At 51.1% G+C, this 4,778-nt stretch overlaps 1 long non-coding RNA gene across 1 annotated transcript; it reads left to right on the top strand.

Annotated features, from left to right (window-relative positions):
- The first annotated feature begins 534 nt into the window (after window positions 1-534).
- On the top strand, window positions 535-1,790 carry LOC122156422. Its single transcript, XR_006167490.1, has 4 exons — window positions 535-947; window positions 1,045-1,145; window positions 1,257-1,520; window positions 1,606-1,790. It is a non-coding gene; the product is annotated as an uncharacterized LOC122156422 (long non-coding RNA).
- Window positions 1,791-4,778: the final 2,988 nt, after the last annotated feature.

Genomic DNA, 4,778 nt, shown 5'->3' with positions numbered 1-4,778 from the left:
GTACTGAAATTTGTGCTCCCCTATCTATTAGAAATTTTACCAAATGCTTTTGAGGACAGACTTCAATCAAAATACGCATGCCATTGTTGCTCATCCTTTGATCAAACTCCCCTTGCCGGACAGGCAGATCCAATCACCTGCTTGTAATCAGTCTTTGGTTGTTGTTTACAGCCTGAAGCAGTGATGGAGCACCTGGTGAGGGGTGTGGCCAGCCCTGCCAGCACAGCTGGAAGCAATTTGCCTGTGGGACCGGATAGGGCTGAGCTTAGCTCCACCCCCTCCCTGCCCATATTTAAGGGCTGGGAACAGCCAGGGCAGCATTCTGCTTGGGAACTGCCTCCTTGGGAGTATTGGGAGCCAGTTCTGTCCTTTGGAATGGGGTGAGTGATTGGTGCTTTATTGCAGGGCTCTGGTCTTTCTGCTTTTGGGGATCCTGACCTCTTTTAAGGGCTGGAAGCTGTAAGGGCAGCATTTCTCCATGGAGGCTGCTTCCTTTGGGGTGTGGGCTGAGTGTATGTTTTTGGAATGGGGTCATTGATTTCTTCTTTACTGCTGGATTGTAATTTCATTTTCTGGGGGGCGCCTGACCACATTTAAGGTCTGTCAGCAGAAGGAGCAGCAACTGCACCTGGAGACTGCTTCCTTTAGAATGTGGGGTGAACCCTTGAAACTGGGTGAGTGAGTCTTTATTCCAGGGTTGCAATATCTTGTTGTTGGGGGGATCCTGACCCCACTTAAGGGCTGGCGGCCTTTAAGGTGGTATCTGTCTTTAGAGACTATCTCCTTGGGAGTATGGGGTGAGGTCTGGTCCTTGAGAAAGGATGAGTGATTCCTTCTTGTTTTAGGGCTGTGACCTTTCCTGTTTTTGGGGCACCATGACCACATTGAAGTGCTGGTAGATGTAAGGGCAATGTTGATCTCTGGAGACTGTCTCATATGGAGCAGGGGTGGGTTTTGGCCTTTGAGAAGGGTGTAAGTGGTTTCTTTGTTTTTCCTTTATGTCAGGCCTGCAATCTCCCTTTTTTTTTTTTTTTTTTTTTTTAGTATCCTGACCACATTTAAGGGGTGGAAGCCATAAGGGCAGCATCTCTACCTGGACACTGCTTCCTTGGCAGTGTGGGCTGAGTGTTCATCTTTGGAATGGGGTAATTTATTCTTCCTTTATTTCAGGGCTGTTATGCACTGCTTCCAACCGTGCAGAGTTGTTTAAGGGCGTTCTGTGCGCCCTTAGGTGTAATAAATCTTCGTCTTTATAGAAAGCCAAAGATTGTCCTCTTCTGGGCTGCTGTACTCAGCATCACCCCAGCGTGATGAAGTGAAGACCCTGGTCTGCTGAATACTGGGACTGGCCCAGAGAGGCTCTGATGGATGTGGATTATCCCAGCCGGCGTACTTGGTACCATTGGTGGTGATCTCGTCCAACTGCCACAAAACGAACAGGAACATCCACAGCCAGATCAGGCTGCCCAGAGCCTGAACCAGCCTCACCTTGGAAGGGACAGGGCATCCATCATGTCTGGGTAACCTGTTCTGCTGTGTCACCGCCATCACTGTACAAGATTTTCTTTATATCTAGGCTAAATCTTTCCTTGTTCTTCCCTTCAGGTGTTGAAAGGCTGTTACCAGATCACCTCGGAGCCTTCACTTCTGCAGGCTGAACAGCTCCAGCTCTCTCTCTTTATAGGAAAGGCGTTCCATCCCTCAGTTCATATCTGTGGCTGTTTTCTGGATGTGCTCCAACAGCTCCATGTCTGTCCTGCGCTGCGGACATTCACATCCAGATGCAGCACCTCCAGGTGAGGCCTCACAGCGCAGAGCAGAGGGGCAGGACCAGCTCCCTTCGCCTGCTGACCACACATCTTTGGATGGAGCCCAGCATACGGTTGGCTTTCTGGGCCAGGAAGGTACATCGCTGAGTGCCACTACTCAGCCTGTTGAGATCCCTCTGGATGGCGTTGTCCCTCTGGTGTGTCACTGCACCCCACAGCTCGGTGTCATTAGCGTGCACTCAACCCCTCTGTTAATGTCACTGATGAAGGGGCATTCCCAGATGTTTGTGCAAACTCAGCAAAGAATACCTTGAGAGCAGCCCCACAGAGAGGGACTTGTGGATCCCGGTGGATGAGCCGGGATCCATGAGTGGACATCAGCCAGCAGAGTGCGCTTGCAGCCTAGAAGGCCAACTGTGTTCTGGGCTGCATTAAAAGAGGAGCGGCCAGCAGGGAGAGGGAGGTGATCGTCCCCATCTACTCAGCTCTTGTGAGGCTTCATCTGCAGCGCTACATCCAGGCCTGGGGCTCCCAGCACAGGAAGGACGTGGAGCTCATGGAGCGGGTCCAGAGGAGGCACTGAGATGATCAGATGGTTGGAGCAGCTCCCCTACAAGGAAGGGTTGAGGGAAGTGGGCTTGTTCAGCCTGGAGAAGAGAAGGCTTGGGGGTGAATTCATTGCAGCCTCACAGTACTTGAAGGGGGGAACAGCAGGAAGGGGAACAGCTGTTTACGAGGGTGGATCGTGATAGGACAAGGGGAAATGGTTTTAAACTGAAACAGGGGAGGTTTAGGTTGGTTATTAGGAGGAAGCTTTTCACACAGAGGGTGGTGACACATTGGAACGTGTGCTTCAGAGTCCCTTCCAGGAGGATCTGCTCCTCGATTCTTTGCAGCACAGAGGTGAGACTGATATGTTGGTGGTTCCCAGGGTCACACTTTATATCTGCAGTAACAGCTGTGCTGTTGCCTTTTTTCTGCTCACCAGGGACTTCACCTGACTGCCTCGACTTCTCAAATACCACTGAGAGTGGCTCGGTGACTGCAGCACTGAATTCCCTCAGAGCTCTGGGACTCGTCTCATCAGGACCCAAAGACTCCTGGATGCTCGGGTCCTCAGGTGGTCCAGAACCTGATCTCCCGTCATAGTGTGGGATAGGGAGGGGTCTGTGGGATCGGCATTGCTTCCTCAATCCCCACCTACTAAACCAAAGGTGAAGGCAGTGTATAATGAAAAGTTATCAGAGAAGATGGAAGATGGATGTTGTTGGGTACCTGAGCCTTCTCCTTGTCTGTTGTTCCCAGCTGCAGTGCTGCTGGTAAGCAGCATTGCGCACAGAGTGCAGCCACGTTGATCAGAGAAAGGAGTGCAGGTTTGTGAAAGAGGCACATCTGCAGGGCAGTGCCTTCATTACTGCTTTGTGTCCCACAGGTGGCAGCGGAGTTGCAGCGCTCCCGAGTGCCGTAACGACTGCATGGAGATGCGTGGCTCTTCATGGGAACAGCAAGGAACCGGAATCTGCATTTCCTGGAATGCCCCAGAACCGCGCTTTGCTGGCTGGTAATTGTCTGCCCAGCAGGTAAGGGTAATGCACACCCACCAATGTTTACCCACCCCATAGCACGGCACAGCACGGTGCTCCCAGAGCTCTTCATTGCACTTCATGGTGCCCTGGATGCTGCCTGTCCTTGTCTTTCTGTGTTCTCCTTGTCTCTGGCCTTTCACTGCAGTGTTTTCCTTCCCTTTGCCCTTGCTGTTCCCTGCTGCGTTGTCTTGCCCTCCTGTTTTTGTGTTCTATGCCACGTTCATTTGGCCATTGCCCTTGGCTTTCTTTGCCGCGTTCACTTCAGCATTCAGTTTTGGCATTCCGTGCCGTGTTCTCTCGCCCTCCTGTTTTGGCATTTCCTTCTCTTAGCCGTTGCCATTGGCTGGGCATTCTCTTGCCCTCCTGTTTTTGTGTTCCATGCTGCGTTCTCTTGGCCATTGCCCTTGGCTTTCTTAACCACATTCACTTCAGCATTCAGTTTTGGCGTTCCCTGCTGCGTTCTCCTGCCCTCCTGTTTTGGCGTTTCTTGCCGTGTTCTCTTGGCCATCATCCTTGGCATTTCCTTCCACGTTATCTTGGCCCTTGCCCTTGTCTGGGCATTCCCTTGCCCTCCTGTTATTGTGTCCCATGCTATGTTCTGTCGGCCATTGCCCTTGGCTTTCTGTAGCCGCATTCTCTTCAGCATTTGATTTTGGCATTCTCGGCAGCGTTCTCTTGCCCTCCTATTTTGGCACTTCCTGCCATGTTTACTTAGCCCTTGCCTGGGCATTTCATGCCGTGTTCCCTTGGCCTTTTGTTTTGGCGTTTTGTGCTGCGTTCTCTTGGCCTTTGCCCTTGGCCTTTCCTGTTGTGTTCTCTTTGGCTGTATATTTTGGCCTTTCCTGTTGCGTTCTCCTTGTCCTCCCCTTGGCTTTCCATTGGTGCTCTCTTTGCTTTTGCCCTTGCCTTAGCTTGGCTGTTTGCTTTGCATTTACCTTGGCTTTCCCTGGGAGTTCTGCTTTCCTTTGCCTGCCCTGGGTGTCCTGCTTCCCTTTGCCTTTGGCACTCTAGCATGAGCTGGGAGGCAGCATTAATGTTACCCTTGACCCTAAACCCACAGCTGAATGGGAGTTCTAACGATAACTGTGTTAACCTGCAGCGTATCTGTAGACCAAACCCTTAACCCAGTGTTGAAAATGTCTCTTACCCTGAATGCTGCCGTAAAAATAATGCCCCATGTTTTGTCAAATAACCATAATTGTAGTGCAGAATACTGATGTTAGACCATCTGTAACTTCAACCCTATCAATACCATTAATTCTATCCCTAACATTAATTATAATTAATTACAACCCCTGTGTTATCATTACAGCATTGTGCTCAGGGTGCAGCCCCACACATGCGGGGCAGCGCCTTCATTACTGCGCTGTGTCCCACAGGTGGCAGCAGAGTTGCGTTGCTCCTGAGCGCTGTAAGGACAGCA

This window comes from Centrocercus urophasianus, unplaced genomic scaffold, assembly GCF_019232065.1.
Source record: "Centrocercus urophasianus isolate 14NV4802_14NV808 unplaced genomic scaffold, USGS_Curo_1.0 seq_1204, whole genome shotgun sequence".
In the NCBI taxonomy this organism is placed as follows: domain Eukaryota; kingdom Metazoa; phylum Chordata; class Aves; order Galliformes; family Phasianidae; genus Centrocercus; species Centrocercus urophasianus.
Note: the sequence above shows the minus strand (reverse complement) of the source record. Positions and strands in the feature narration are given on the sequence as shown.